Below are 16,514 nucleotides of genomic sequence, written 5' to 3'. Positions count from 1 at the left end.
GATGTGTGGCATCACTAGTTATGTAAATGTGGTGTGAGATCAGTGGCCCAAAGCCATTTAACCCCTCAAAATTATCAGTTACTTATTCAAATCTGTGAAAACTGGGTTTTTGCCCACTTTGATGCCAGTTCTGATGCCCAGAACCTGTTTGGGCCAGGCTGGAGTGATCTGAATTTGATGTGTGTCATCACTAGGTATGTAAATGTGGTGTGAGATCAGTGGCCCAAAGCCATTTAACCCCTCAAAAACACCAGTTACTTATTCAAATCTGTGAAAACTGGGTTTTTGCCCACTTTGATGCCAGTTCTGATGCCCAGAACCTGTTTGGGCCAGGCTGGAGTGATCTGAATTTGATGTGTGTCATCACTAGGTATGTAAATGTGGTGTGAGATCAGTGGCCCAAAGCCATTTAACCCCTCAAAAACACCAGTTACTTATTCAAATCTGTGAAAACTGGGTTTTTGCCCACTTTGATGCCAGTTCTGATGCCCAGAACCCCTTTGGGCCAGGCTGGAGTCACTTCAGTTTGATTAGAGGCATCACTAGATATGCAATTGTGGTGTTAGATCAGTGGCCCAAAGCCATTTAACCCTTTCACTAACATACTTTGGTGCCCACTTTGATGCCCATTTTTATGCCAGTTTTATAATTTTTTGCAGCTGATTTTGAGTGTATTTATATTAGGGCTCATCAGTGCATTGTATTTTATTATTGTCATGTGTTATTTTTGTTGTTAAATGCATAAAAAGCTGAAAAAACTAAACTGCCGAATAAGAAACCAACTTCAGCCCCGAATAAGAAACCAACTTCAGCATCGTCCCCTGTAATACATTATATCACTATATACTGCACCTGTAATACATTACAGCACTATATACTGCCCCTGTAATACATTACAGCACTATATACTGCCCCTGTAATAATCTACATCACTATATAGTACACCTGTAATACATTACATCACTATATACTGCCCCTGTAAAACTACATCATTACATTCCCATATACTACATCACTACACCCAAATATTACACCAGTTACCCCCCCCTCCCCCTCAGGTTATTAGTGACCACTCACCTCTCCCTCCTCAGGCACCTCCGTACGGGTCCCCCGCTGAGCTGCTTCTTCCCTGGTACGGGCCCTGGCTGCGCCGCTGTTGTTCTTGTACGGCCCCTGCCCCCGCCGCTGCTTCTCTCTGTCCAGGCACCGGCTGGTGCCGCTTCTCCTGACGGGCGGGAACTTTTCAAATGACACACACGCGCTGTACTGCCGACATCAGGGCGTGTGTGTGGCACAGAGAAAGCTGCCGCAGGGAACAGAGGACCGATCCTGAAGCTCCGCACAGTGTAGCAGCGGAACGCAGGAATCTGTCCTCTGTTCCCTGCATAGCACCTTTCTCTGTGACACACGTGCGCCCTGATGTCGTCAGTACAGTGTGCGTGTGTCATTTGAAAAGTTCCTGCCCGGCAGGAGAAGCGGCACCACGTCTCCAACTCTGATCTAATGGGCGGGCCGGTCACAGACAGTAGGCGGGCCGGATGTGGCCCGCGGGCCGCCCCTTGCCCAGGTCTGGTCTAAGGCTACATGCGCACGCTGCATCTTTTTGTGTTCACAAACTGCAGCCAAAACTGCAGCAAAAACTGCACCTTGTCAGAGAGAGCCTGGAAATGTCACAAAAAACGCTTGTAATTGTAGGTACGTTTTTTGCAGCGTTTTCGGTGCGTTTTTTCACAACATGCGTTTTTGCTGCGTTTTTGTGACAAATGTTGACAAAAATGCAGGAAGATGAACATGCTGCATTTTGTCACAAACTTTTGACAAATAAAATGCTGACAAATAAACTGCAATGTGCGCATAGAAAATCTGACATCTCAGACTTTGCTGGGAAGTCAAATATCACAAAGTTCTGACAACAAAACTGCAGCCAAAAACGCACCAAAAAACGCAGCGTGCGCATGTAGCCTTACACTAAAGGGTGCTTTACACGCTGCAATATCGCTACCTATATATCGTCAGGGTCACGTCGTTAGTGACGCACATCCGGCACCGGTAGCGAAATCGCAGCGTGTGACACCAAGGAGCGACGATCAACGATCGCAAAATCGTTCAAAAATGGTGATCGTTGACACGTCGCTCCTTTCCTTAATATCGCTGCTGCTGCAGGTACGATGTTGTTCGTCATTCCTGCGGCATCACACATCGCTATGTGTGACACCACAGGAACGCTGAACATCTCCTTACCTGCGTCCACCGGCAATGGAAGGCAGGAGGTGGGCGGGATGTTACGTCCCGCTCATCTCCGCCCCTCCTCTGCTATTGGGTGGCCGCTTAGTGACGCCGCAGTGACACCGAACGCATCTTCCCCTTGAGGGAGGGATTGTTCGGCGGTCACAGCGACGTCGCTGACAAGTTATGTGTGTGTGACGCTGCCGTAGCGATAATGTTCGCTACGGCAGCGAGCACCAAATGTCGCACGAACGACTGGGGCGGGTGCTATCGAGCTCGACATCGCTAGTGTGTCGCCCAGGGACAAGGGGTACTCAGATCCGGGCCAAGGGGTCACTTCTGAGGGTATCACGATGGCGTGACCCGGTCTATTATCCCAGGCACCACAACAAAAGGGTGATTATATACAGGGAAAATTTGGTAAAGTTCGTGATGCCACTCACGGGTTGTGGTGAAGGTGGACACCACCGCTGCGGTTATGGGGGTACCCGGGGGCCAATGGTGATGCAGCGAGATGTTAACCCCTCCGTGGGTAGGGATGGTGGCCCCGGGACCTCTTGGGGTTTGTAGTGCAGGGAGATGGGCGGCCGTCTGAGAGCTGCGTGCCCGGTTGGACCGGGTTGTTACTCACAGTTCGCTTTGCAAGAAAACTCACACAGAGTCAGGAATTAACCAGAAATTGCCGGTGTCCGTAGCCTTTGGTACGGAGGGTGTTCGGATCCCACACCTGGTACAGCAGGGCCCTTTCTCTCTCTGTCCACTACTAGAGGAAGCCTCAACTCCTCGGCTTGGAACGGGGAGTCCACTCCCCAGCGACGATCCGAAGCCTGATTACTATGCCGGCGGGCCACTACCCTGCCCCGGCCACCTTGGCTCCTTCCCACCGCCCTACTCCTTCCAGCAATCCTGGAGCTCGCTTCCACACTCCATAGCAGCCGGGAGCTTTCACACTCCTGTCTGCTCTGCTGCCTCTCCTCAGTCCTCACACACTCTGCACCAGCCCCTCCCCTGCTGCTCAGTTTAGCTCTTACACTGGGGGGAGGGGTGTGTCTGTAGAACTGTACCAGTGTGGGATCAAATTACCAAGGAGGATTAGATGTATCTGTGACTCCCTGGTTTTGCCAGGGCGTCACAGTAGCAATCGCTAGTGATGTCTCAGCGTGTAAAGCACCCTATAATGAGGTAAAAACTCACCAATACTGAACGTGGGCTCATGACCTTAGCCTATATTCACACAGGGTGTTTTTTTTTTCTGCAGCATAATCTGAGTAAAAGCTACAGCTTATTAGCATGTATTTACATTAAACCAATGAAAAAAAATGCGAAACTGCCCTATGTGAACATAGCTTAACAAATACAGTAACAAAAACTCTAATACTGAACATGTGCATGAGGCCTTGGGGCACGTGCACAAGCTGAGTATTTGGTGAGTTCATTACCTCATTATTTGTAATGCATTGTCTGCACGTTCAGCATTTAGTGACTTTTCTACCTCCGTATTTGTAAAAAAATACTGAGGTAAAAAACCCTCACCAAATACTCAATGTGTGCACGTGGCCTTATTGTAGTACTGAAAACATTTATGGGGTATGGGATTGGTGTGGGCAGTTGTCCCCGGCCTGCACACTGTGTACCCCTCCATTATATCCACTACATACATCATGATACATGCAGAATATCCTGATGGAGGGGCACACACAGCATGTGGAGTCCGACATTGGAAATATCCAAGATGGAGGGTGGGCCAGTGGGGCACAGTGTGCTGGGGTGTGTCACCCAGGCAGTTTCAGTCCTCCATTCCCAATCTATACATACACAGTGGATGTATTGGGAATGGAGACTTGAAACTACATAGATCAGGTGCCCCAGAACACTTTGATAGAAGACACCCTCGTCTGCCCTCTTTCACACAGTGTGCCGCCACTAACCCCCCCCCCTTCACATAGTGTGCCGCCACTGCCCCCCCCCCCCCTTCACATAGTGTGCCGCTGTTGCCTGCTGCTATTGAACAGGTCGGCAGGCACCTCCGCAGAACAGGTCACTGGTCCATCTCCATTCTTCAGGCTGCTAGACTCCAGCGTGGCCTGCAGCAACGCCATCTGCCGTCACCATTACAGAGGCCTCTTTGGCAGACAGGTGGGCAGGACTCCCTCAGATACGCCGCACCCTGTATGTTGCTAGTATGTCCTGCCCAGGGCTGCGTTTTAGAGCCCCATACTGCCAACATTTTCGGGGCCCCTTCAGACTCCGCCTTCACCACAGCTCCACCTCTACCCCTTGAAACTTTGGCAATAGAAAAAAAGTTGTTTCCAGCAGCACGTCCAAGAAATAAAGGTTAAAAAACAAATTTTATTCCATAAGGTTAAAACCAGCACTAGGCTGGATGGACGTCCACAAAGTATAAAACAATGTCTTACGCGTTTCACACCTAAAAGAGGTTCTTAGTCTTAGACATATCCTGCTAGATCTGCACAAGTAAGTTATGGAATAAAATAGTTTTTTACCCTTATTTCTTGGACGTGATGCTGGAAACAACTTTTTTCTATTGCAGGACTTTGCTTCTTTGAACATGGAGCTGACCTCCCTGCACCGTTCCCTAGAGAAAGGACCCAGGTGATGCATTTAAAGGGTGAGCTCAGATCCTCTTCTGCATACTTACCTCCAACCTTCCACAGTCCGCCATCACTGGAAAATCTCCAATTCTGCAAACAGTCCTCACCACTCACACATTAACCGCTAGTCATCATTCTGACAGCCCGAAAAAAGCTGCATGCACCATTTTTCAGGACATCAAAATGACAAGCCCAAGACAGAATCGTCAGCCATATGCGTATATCTAATATATAAAGCTGTGTGTATATGTGTGTGTGTGCGCGCGTGTGTGTGCGTGCGTGCGTGCGTCTGCTAAAGGAATCCACACCATCACATTTACAATCACGATATTTTGCACAGACACCCCATTTGACTCAGGGAATGTCAGACTACGTTTTGAGGGGAAAATTTAACCCCGTGCTTTACAGTTATTTGCCAAAAAACTGCTTACATAAAAGTCAATGGAGCTGTGATTGGTTGCTATAGACAACGAAAGACATTGTTAGTATAAGAAGCTTATGTGTGAGGTAATATGATTTCTGTGGAGAGACAGATAGAGACTGACAGAGAGACAAAGAGAGAGAGACAGAGAAAGCGACAGCCAGCCAGAGAAAAGAGACAGCTAGCCAGCCAGAGAGAGAAAGACAGCCAGCCAGAGAGAGAAAGAAAGAGACAGCCAGCCAGAGAGAGAAAAGAGACAGCCAGCCAGGGAGAGAAAAGAGACAGCCAGCCAGGGAGAGAAAAGAGACAGCCAGCCAGGGAGAGAAAGACAGCCAGCCAGCGAAAGATAGCCAACGAGAGAGAGAGAGAGAGAGAAAGAGAAAGAGAGAAAAAGAGACAGAGACAGCCAGAGAGAAAGAGACAGAGAGAGAGAGAAAAAGAAAGAGAGAAAGAGACAGCCAGCCAGGGAGGGAAAGACAGCCAGCCAGCGAAAGATAGCCAACGAGAGAGAGAGAGAGAGAGAAAGAAAGAGAGAGAGAGAGAAAGAGAGAGAGAGAAAGAAAGAGAGAGAGAAAAAAAGAGAGAGAGAAAGAAAGAGAGAGAGAGAAAAAGAGACAGACAGCCAGAGAGAAAGAGACAGAGAGAGAGAGAAAAAGAAAGAGACAGAGACAGCCAGCCAGGGAGGGAAAGAGAGACAGCCAGCCAGGGAGGGAAAGAGAGACAGCCAGCCAGGGAGGGAAAGAGAGACAGCCAGCCAGGGAGGGAAAGAGAGACAGCCAGCCAGGGAGGGAAAGAGAGACAGCCAGCCAGGGAGGGAAAGAGAGACAGCCAGCCAGGGAGGGAAAGAGAGACAGCCAGCCAGGGAGGGAAAGAGAGACAGCCAGCCAGGGAGGGAAAGAGACAGCCAGCCAGGGAGAGAAAAGACAGCTAGCCAGCCAGGGAGAGAAAGAGAGAGACAACCAGAGAGAAAGAGAAAGAGACAGAGAAAAAGAAAGAAAGAAAGAAAGAGACAGCCAGGGAGAGAAAGAGACAGCCAAGCCAGGGAGGGAAAGAGACAGCCAGCCAGGGAGGGAAAGAGACAGCCAGCCAGGGAGGGAAAGAGACAGCCAGCCAGGGAGGGAAAGAGACAGCCAGCCAGGGAGGGAAAGAGACAGCCAGCCAGGGAGGGAAAGAGACAGCCAGCCAGGGAGGGAAAGAGACAGCCAGCCAGGGAGGGAAAGAGACAGCCAGCCAGGGAGGGAAAGAGACAGCCAGCCAGGGAGGGAAAGAGACAGCCAGCCAGGGAGGGAAAGAGACAGCCAGCCAGGGAGGGAAAGACAGCCAGCCAGGGAGGGAAAGACAGCCAGCCAGGGAGGGAAAGACAGCCAGCCAGGGACATACAGACAGACTGCCTGCACATATACACACACAGCTCTGCAACAAGCACATCTCCTTACACACTATACATTACCACATCTTGCAGCTCTTCATCGGTGTAGAGCAGGGTAGAAGACACTGGGAACTGCACGGAGGCTGCTGCAGCTGAACAACAGGACCTGCCAGGTCACCGGTCATGTGATCAGGTCCTTCACCTTCTCAGCCTCCGTTCTGCTCCAGTACATTTCGTCCCCTGCTCTGCCCCGATCACAGATCAGAGTAGAAAGAGAGGACAGCAATCTATGAGAGACCCGGGCCCCCTCATTACCCTGATGGCGGCCCCCGTCCTGCCGATGTGCTGCAGAGCGGGCGGACGACTCAGCATCTTTTAAATTTTTCATGCGGATTATAATGAGGGCAATTTACTTTTTGTAGCATGGACCCCCTGGAGCAGGGTTCCCCAACTCCAGTCCTCGAGGTCCGCCAACAGTGCATGTTTTCAGGATTTCCTTAGCATTGCATGGGTGTTGGAATCATCAACTGTGCAGGTGATCAAATTATCACATATGCAATACGAAGGAAATCCTGAAAACATGCACTGTTGGCGGCCCTTGAGGACTGGAATTGGGGACCCATGCCCTGGAGGCTCGGGCCCCGGGCGGTAGCCCAGATTGCCCTAATTATAATCCGCCTATGGGTGTGGGTAGACAGCAGGACACTTCTGAAAGTATCTCTTCCTCTGTTTTCTGCCACACTCCAAAGACATTTTGATAGGGAATTTAGATTGTGAGCCCCAATGGGGACAGTGACCATCACTGTGGAATAGCACTACACAAGTGAGTAAATAAATAAAGTGTGGATTCATCTAGTCTGTTTTTAAATCACATTATGAAAAGATAAGAAGTAACTGTATAGAAGGGCAAAATAAGCAATTGTAAATACACAGTGTTATATAAATATAACTGCAATATATTAGGAGGATAAAGGCTTTGATGGGAGTGCGTCTGGGTTTATTCCCATTTTCATAAATGGATATTGTCTAATTGCAAATACAAGCAATTTACTACTTGGCAGATTGCAAGGGTTCTTGAACTATTAACACTTTTTCTTATAGCTCATTGCTGACAACTTTTGCTAGACTGGGGAACATGGAGATTTCCTTTCTATTGAGCCTGTAAGTGCTGCTTTAAAGCTGGCCAGGACCGCACTGTCTCCTAATCCTGGGCCAGCTTCAGCACAGTGCTTAAAGGGAAGGTGTCGTAAAAAAAAAAAAAAAAAAAAAAATCAATAACTGAAAAAATGTAAACTATTAATCTTTTAATGTTATGTTTAAATAAAATTATTTGTTTTTAATTGAGAAAAATATAAAAATAAAAAATTAAAGTTTGATATATTCCACTCTTAAACACTAGAGCAGCTGCTGAAATCCGACTGTAGAAATAGCTCAGATTACAGCTGCAGTAAATCTGGGTGTTTCCAAAAGGATAAGAGAATGAAGTTTAGGATCACAGTGCGGAGACATTTTGTTGATGGCCGCAAAGTGATCCTAATATGTCTAAAGTGTCACTAAGGCCAGCTGCATAGTGCTCCACTGTATCCCGTGCTGTACTGTTTCCCAATGCCTGCCTACTGACTGTTCCAGTGGCTTACACTGGCTTACACTGCCTACTGACTGTTTCCCAATGCCTCACTCAGCTTGCAGATTGTATACCAATTCCCAATGCCGCATGCACTCACCTCAGACCTGCACCTCGGCAGCCTGTCCTGTCACACATCACTGTACGAGCAGCAGAGGCCCGAGGTGAGCACACGCGGGAAGGGGGGGGGGGGTCGCAGCATAGTGCAGGGGAGGGTGGTCCACAGCAGAGTGCGGGGGAGGGGTCGCGGCAGAGTGCGGAGCAGCGCGCCAGGATCAGTAACACTGCAATGACCGTTGCTCGGCGCCAGTACTCCCCCCCCCATCCATCCCGGCGGGTGACAGGGGGAAAGTGCACATGCTGTGAACTCCACAAAGATGGCGCTGATCTCCTCCCTCTGCCGTGATCTGGACAGCCCAGGGGGCGCGTCCATTTCACAGCAGACACCTCCTCTAATGTTACTACATGGGGTCAGAATCCAACCACTGTCTTCTCTGCCCAGCGGGCTGCCATAAAGCACGTGACTCTTGTTACAAACACCAAGCCCCCAGTGCTTTAGTAAAACTAGAATTAAATAAAAACTAAATAAACAGTGAGTTTAATTTTGTATTAAAAATACTTGATTTCATAATCACTATTAATAAAAAAGTAAAAAAAGTGACACCCTTCCTTTAAAAGCTGGACAGCAGTGGTGGTCGGTCTCCTAGACAATAAGCTGTAAAGAAAAATGTTACTAAGCAGTAACTGCACACTGTCGGACATTATCAATCTAGATTCTAGAAAGATGGGAATAACCCTTTAATGTTTCATTCATTTCAAGATCTCTGCTTGTTCTCATTGATTGTTTGTCTTGATCTGGAAGCAGCAGTTTGTAGTGATCACGTGCTGAGTGTATCCTACGTTAGAAATTCCATATAAGCAAATAGTTAAAATGGTTTGCGTTGATTATGTAATAAGCAAAATGACATTTAAAATGACCAGAATCTTACAGAAGGAAGATAGCGTTTCACATCTCTAAATAACTGAATGTATTACCATAGAGTCAAACATCTGATGACCGGATCATGGCGGTCTATGGGTCGGTGGATATATTTAGAAAAGGCGGCGACACATAAAATCTGTATTTTCTTGTAAATATAAATCAATGAAAGAAGAAACAAGACATCACTGATACAACAAGGACAATTCCCTTATTCACAGCAGATAGGGCCAAATGCTTTGTCTGGCTCCATGTTTTCCCACCAGAGTTTGAAAGCAAACAGTAAATGATACTAATGGAACATTATCCTTGTGCGATGTTCAGAAATAAATCATGTTTTCTCTTCTACTTCCCTGCAATTAATCATCACATTTGGTGTCTGTTTCCTCTATCTGTATCATATAGTACACAATGGGGCCCACTGCCAGATTTCTGTTGCTTCTTTTCGCCATACGTTTCATTTTTCTGAAAAGTGGTCTAGGCTTACATAAAGGGGATGACAGCCCATGGCCAGACTGATTGTTTTATTTGTGCCATATTGTCTGTCCTAATACTACTAGAACATCTTGGAACCACTGCTCTTTTGTTAAAGGTAATCGTTCAACTTCTTTACCCCCCACCCATCCACCATTATGTATTTATTGATCCCTTTATGTACTTCCCAACAGACCCTTCTTAAATGTGCCTAAAATCAATTTGATAACTAGGCTATACAATATGTTAATTACTGGATAATTAATCATGGGGATGTTTCTTTCCCCAGACTAAGTGTCCAACTGTAGGAATTTTTCAAATCTGTCCATCCCTGACAATGAGAAACAAAAGCAAAGTTTAGGCACCCCAGTTTTATCAGCGCAATGAGCACACCCAGTGTGGGCACCAGTGATGCAAGACTCGGCCAGCCATGAAAAGAACATAGAACCAGTGGTAATGGCTCGCTGTCTTTCTTTACGGCCTCCCTCAGTGTGCTGATTAAAAGGAACCGGTCACCAGGTTTTTCCCTTATAAGCTGCAGCCACCACTGGCGAGCCCTTAAATGCAGTATTCCAGAATGCCGTATATAAAGAGACCAGGCCGCTCTGTAACATAAAAATACCTTTATTATACTCACCTAGGAGGCGATCTGGTTCAATGGGTGTCGCTGACCTGTCTGGCGCCTTCTCTCTTCTTGCGATCGCCATCCTCCTGTTCAGCTCCGTGCAGGACACATCCAGCGTCTTCACACAGAGGCCTCCATAGCGCTCATGGGCACTTTGATCTGGACTGCTGAGTGCAGAGCATAGTACTGTAAAGTGCAGGCACGGAAAAGGTCAAAGACCGCCTGCACATGCACACTACAATACTTTGATCTGCCTGGCTGAGGGCAGATTAAAGTGTGCATGTGGATGACTAGTCATGGGGGGGGGTTGCTTTCCCTAGTCATCCACAATTAGCATATTGGCGCCACAGTTATAAAATTTATTTTAGGTATTTTGAACGATCAATAAGCCACAAAAAAGGTCTTTTAAGAAGTACATGAGGGCATTAAAAAAAAAAAATAAAAAAAACATGCATTTACACACACACACACATATACATATATATGCAGTGTAGTGTAGGACCCAGCAAAGGAGGATGCCGTGAAGGGGCGCTGGGCTGGTATTGCAATGGCCATTATAATATTCTAAATACCTCCATTCATGTTGTAAGGTAGAATTTATTTTTGTTTTACACAGTGTGCGGCTGGAATTTTTTCTCAATATTATATTATAATATTGCTAGTATTATATAGCTATAATATATATATAGCTAGTGGGGGGGGAAGCTGGAGGCATACAGATTTGGAGGGGGGGAGGAAACTGGAGGCATACAGGTGAGGGGGGCTGGGTGCATACAGATCTGGTGGGGGGGGAACTGATGTCCCCTGCAGTAATGTGCCCTGCAGTAATGAGCCCATTGTTTAATAACAGATTGTAAGCTTTTGAGCAGGGCCCTTATTCCTACTGTAGCTGTTGAATTATGTACTATTTTGTTTTGTTTTTGTCTATACAAGCCCCCACCTGATTGTAAAGTGCTGCGGAATATGTTGGCGCTATATAAACTTTATTATTATTAATAATAATAATAATAATAATAATATGCGCCTGCTGGTTCCCTTCTGTTCCCTATTATGCCGTTGTTTACTTACACACAATAAAAGATATTCTCACCTCTCCCCTCCGTGTCCGCAGAGCCTCCAGCTGCTTCTTAAAGTCCTCAGGCACACAGACCTCTCTGTGATAGCGTCAAGTGTACGGAGTGGCCGCTGCAGGATATTGTCATGGCTTTACTGCAGTTGAATGCTTTACGGTGCCACAAAGCATTCAACTGCAGTAAAGCGCTGACAGCGGAAGGGGCGGCGGCGAGCCCAGACAGGTGTGCATACAGCAGTGTGTCTGTGTGTGAAGACATGTGTGTGTCTGTGTTCAGTGTATAAATGCCTGTGCGCTGTGTGTGTATGCGCTCGATGTATCGGCTAAGTGTGTGTATGTACGTGCGAAGTGAGGACCTGGAAGCCTGAGCAACGTTCGAACTGCGGCTGCGCAACTGACAGTGCCGTGGTGCATGCCGGAACAGGTGGACAGACGCAACTGAAGACACACATATACTATACAGTTAGGTCCAGAAATATTTGGACAGTGACACAATTTTCGCGAGTTGGGCTCTGCATGCCACCACATTGGATTTGAAATGAAACCTCTACAACAGAATTCAAGTGCAGATTGTAACGTTTAATTTGAAGGTTTGAACAAAAATATCTGATAGAAATTGTAGGAATTGTACACATTTCTTTACAAACACTCCACATTTTAGGAGGTCAAAAGTAATTGGACAAATAAACCAAACCCAAACAAAATATTTTTATTTTCAATATTTTGTTGCGAATCCTTTGGAGGCAATCACTGCCTTAAGTCTGGAACCCATGGACATCACCAAACGCTGGGTTTCCTCCTTCTTAATGCTTTGCCAGGCCTTTACAGCCGCAGCCTTCAGGTCTTGCTTGTTTGTGGGTTTTTCCGTCTTAAGTCTGGATTTGAGCAAGTGAAATGCATGCTCAATTGGGTTAAGATCTGGTGATTGACTTGGCCATTGCAGAATGTTCCACTTTTTTGCACTCATGAACTCCTGGGTAGCTTTGGCTGTATGCTTGGGGTCATTGTCCATCTGTACTATGAAGCGCCGTCCGATCAACTTTGCGGCATTTGGCTGAATCTGGGCTGAAAGTATATCCCAGTACACTTCAGAATTCATCCGGCTACTCTTGTCTGCTGTTATGTCATCAATAAACACAAGTGACCCAGTGCCATTGAAAGCCATGCATGCCCATGCCATCACGTTGCCTCCACCATGTTTTACAGAGGATGTGGTGTGCCTTGGATCATGTGCCGTTCCCTTTCTTCTCCAAACTTTTTTCTTCCCATCATTCTGGTACAGGTTGATCTTTGTCTCATCTGTCCATAGAATACTTTTCCAGAACTGAGCTGGCTTCAGGAGGTGTTTTTCAGCAAATTTAACTCTGGCCTGTCTATTTTTGGAATTGATGAATGGTTTGCATCTAGATGTGAACCCTTTGTATTTACTTTCATGGAGTCTTCTCTTTACTGTTGACTTAGAGACAGATACACCTACTTCACTGAGAGTGTTCTGGACTTCAGTTGATGTTGTGAACGGGTTCTTCTTCACCAAAGAAAGTATGCGGCGATCATCCACCACTGTTGTCATCCGTGGACGCCCAGGCCTTTTTGAGTTCCCAAGCTCACCAGTCAATTCATTTTTTCTCAGAATGTACCCGACTGTTGATTTTGCTACTCCAAGCATGTCTGCTATCTCTCTGATGGATTTTTTCTTTTTTTTCAGCCTCAGGATGTTCTGCTTCACCTCAATTGAGAGTTCCTTAGACCGCATGTTGTCTGGTCACAGCAACAGCTTCCAAATGCAAAACCACACACCTGTAATCAACCCCAGACCTTTTAACTACTTCATTGATTACAGGTTAACGAGGGAGACGCCTTCAGAGTTAATTGCAGCCCTTAGAGTCCCTTGTCCAATTACTTTTGGTCCCTTGAAAAAGAGGAGGCTATGCATTACAGAGCTATGATTCCTAAACCCTTTCTCCGATTTGGATGTGAAAACTCTCACATTGCAGCTGGGAGTGTGCACTTTCAGCCCATATTATATATATAATTGTATTTCTGAACATGTTTTTGTAAACAGCTAAAATAACAAAGCTTGTGTCACTGTCCAAATATTTCTGGACCTAACTGTATATACCGTATACTATACACACACACACACACACACACACACACACCTACCTATCTATATATATAATTGCCTTATTCTGTCTGTCTGTCTGTCTTGCTCCAAAATTGTGTCACCGTGACAGTGTCACCGTGACAGTGTCGTTAATGTGACAACTGTCGGATTGGCTGCTGGGCTCGGCCTGGCCCCGCGCCCCCCCCCCCACGGATTGGCCGCTCGCTTCGGTCTGGCCCCGCCCCCCGCATGGATTAGCTCCTCGCCCTGGCCCTCCGCACGCATCGCCAGCTCCAGCGTACACCGGCTCCCGGTACACATGTGCAGGGAGCCGACATACGCTGACGCCTCGCCCGCTCAGCCCCGCTCCAGCGTACACCGGCTCCCGGTACACATGTGCAGGGAGCCGGCATACGCTGACGCCTCGCCCGCTCAGCCCCGCTCCAGCGTACACCGGCTCCCGGTACACATGTGCAGGGAGCCGGTATACGCTGATGCCTCGCCCGCTCGCCCCCGCCACATGTTGGCACGCTCGGCCCCGCTGGGATCGTGACCGAGCCGGTGTATGCTGGTAACCATGATACACATCGCGTAACTATAGGAAGCGCTTCCCTTACTTACCCGATGCGTGTCATGGTTACCAGCGTACACCGGCTCCCGGTACACATGTGCAGGGAGCCGGCATACGCTGACGCCTCACCCGCTCAGCCCCGCCCCCGGCACACGTTGCCACGCTCGGACACGCCCCCGGCGGCCCCAGCATGGGGGATGGAGCACGATGGGGGGGGTGCGCAGCATGGAGGATGGATGGAGCACGATGGGGGTGTACACCTCCCCCCAAAACACACACACACCGCCACACGCGCAGCGAACACACCACACACACACTGGGAACCACAAACACCGCCCTACACAGACACCCACACACACACACACACACACACACACACAACACCGAACACACAAACACCGCGGCATACATAAATATACGCACATACCGCGCAACACACACACTGCACAAAACATACCTCCTCCCAAAACACACACACGCACTACACACCCACAGCACCACACACACACATAATGCTGCAGACACACAGCGCTCCACAAACAACGCAACACACACAACGCAACACACATACAACACCGCTCTCACACCCCCCCCCCCACCCAGACAACACCCAGAACATTTACGGCGCCCTACACAAACACTTGGTAACTACACACAACAACATATATATATATATATATATATATATATATATATATATATATATATATACACACACACACATACATACACACACACATATACATATACAGTTAGGTCCAGAAATATTTGGACAGTGACACAAGTTTTGTTATTTTAGATGTTTACAAAAACATGTTCAGAAATACAATTATATATATATATAATATGGGCTGAAAGTGCACACTCCCAGCTGCAATATGAGAGTTTTCACATCCAAATCGGAGAAAGGGTTTAGGAATCATAGCTCTGTAATGCATAGCCTCCTCTTTTTAAAGGGACCAAAAGTAATTGGACAAGGGACTCTAAGGGCTGCAATTAACTCTGAAGGCGTCTCCCTCGTTAACCTGTAATCAATGAAGTAGTTAAAAGGTCTGGGGTTGATTACAGGTGTGTGGTTTTGCATTTGGAAGCTGTTGCTGTGAACAGACAACATGCGGTCTAAGGAACTCTCAATTGAGGTGAAACAGAACATCCTGAGGCTGAAAAAAAAAGAAAAAATCCATCAGAGAGATAGCAGACATGCTTGGAGTAGCAAAATCAACAGTCGGGTACATTCTGAGAAAAAAGGAATTGACTGGTGAGCTTGGGAACTCAAAAAGGCCTGGGCGTCCACGGATGACAACAGTGGTGGATGATCGCCGCATACTTTCTTTGGTGAAGAAGAACCCGTTCACAACATCAACTGAAGTCCAGAACACTCTCAGTGAAGTAGGTGTATCTGTCTCTAAGTCAACAGTAAAGAGAAGACTCCATGAAAGTAAATACAAAGGGTTCACATCTAGATGCAAACCATTCATCAATTCCAAAAATAGACAGGCCAGAGTTAAATTTGCTGAAAAACACCTCATGAAGCCAGCTCAGTTCTGGAAAAGTATTCTATGGACAGATGAGACAAAGATCAACCTGTACCAGAATGATGGGAAGAAAAAAAAGTTTGGAGAAGAAAGGGAACGGCACATGATCCAAGGCACACCACATCCTCTGTAAAACATGGTGGAGGCAACGTGATGGCATGGGCATGCATGGCTTTCAATGGCACTGGGTCACTTGTGTTTATTGATGACATAACAGCAGACAAGAGTAGCCGGATGAATTCTGAAGTGTACCGGGATATACTTTCAGCCCAGATTCAGCCAAATGCCGCAAAGTTGATCGGACGGCGCTTCATAGTACAGATGGACAATGACCCCAAGCATACAGCCAAAGCTACCCAGGAGTTCATGAGTGCAAAAAAGTGGAACATTCTGCAATGGCCAAGTCAATCACCAGATCTTAACCCAATTGAGCATGCATTTCACTTGCTCAAATCCAGACTTAAGACGGAAAAACCCACAAACAAGCAAGACCTGAAGGCTGCGGCTGTAAAGGCCTGGCAAAGCATTAAGAAGGAGGAAACCCAGCGTTTGGTGATGTCCATGGGTTCCAGACTTAAGGCAGTCATTGCCTCCAAAGGATTCGCAACAAAATATTGAAAATAAAAATATTTTGTTTGGGTTTGGTTTATTTGTCCAATTACTTTTGACCTCCTAAAATGTGGAGTGTTTGTAAAGAAATGTGTACAATTCCTACAATTTCTATCAGATATTTTTATTCAAACCTTCAAATTAAACGTTACAATCTGCACTTGAATTCTGTTGTAGAGGTTTCATTTCAAATCCAATGTGGTGGCATGCAGAGCCCAACTCGCGAAAATTGTGTCACTGTCCAAATATTTCTGGACCTAACTGTATATGCGTTAGAATCGGGCCACCTTCTA

The 16,514-nt window shown here is 47.0% G+C and overlaps 1 protein-coding gene across 5 annotated transcripts in view; it reads right to left on the bottom strand.

Moving 5' to 3' along the window:
* The window catches only part of SGMS2 (sphingomyelin synthase 2), a 169,642-nt gene that overhangs the window by 95,874 nt on the left and 57,254 nt on the right, over positions 1-16,514 (bottom strand). The window contains exon 1 of one of the 5 annotated variants that reach the window (XM_075349219.1): positions 2,954-3,027. The exons of the other annotated variants lie outside the window; for them this stretch is intronic. The gene's annotated coding sequence lies outside the window, so the exon portion shown is untranslated. Of the gene's footprint in view, positions 1-2,953; positions 3,028-16,514 lie in introns of those variants that run through there. 5 annotated transcript variants of the gene reach the window in all.

This window comes from Anomaloglossus baeobatrachus, chromosome 1 (assembly GCF_048569485.1).
Source record: "Anomaloglossus baeobatrachus isolate aAnoBae1 chromosome 1, aAnoBae1.hap1, whole genome shotgun sequence".
Lineage (NCBI taxonomy): Eukaryota > Metazoa > Chordata > Amphibia > Anura > Aromobatidae > Anomaloglossus > Anomaloglossus baeobatrachus.
Note: the sequence above shows the minus strand (reverse complement) of the source record. Positions and strands in the feature narration are given on the sequence as shown.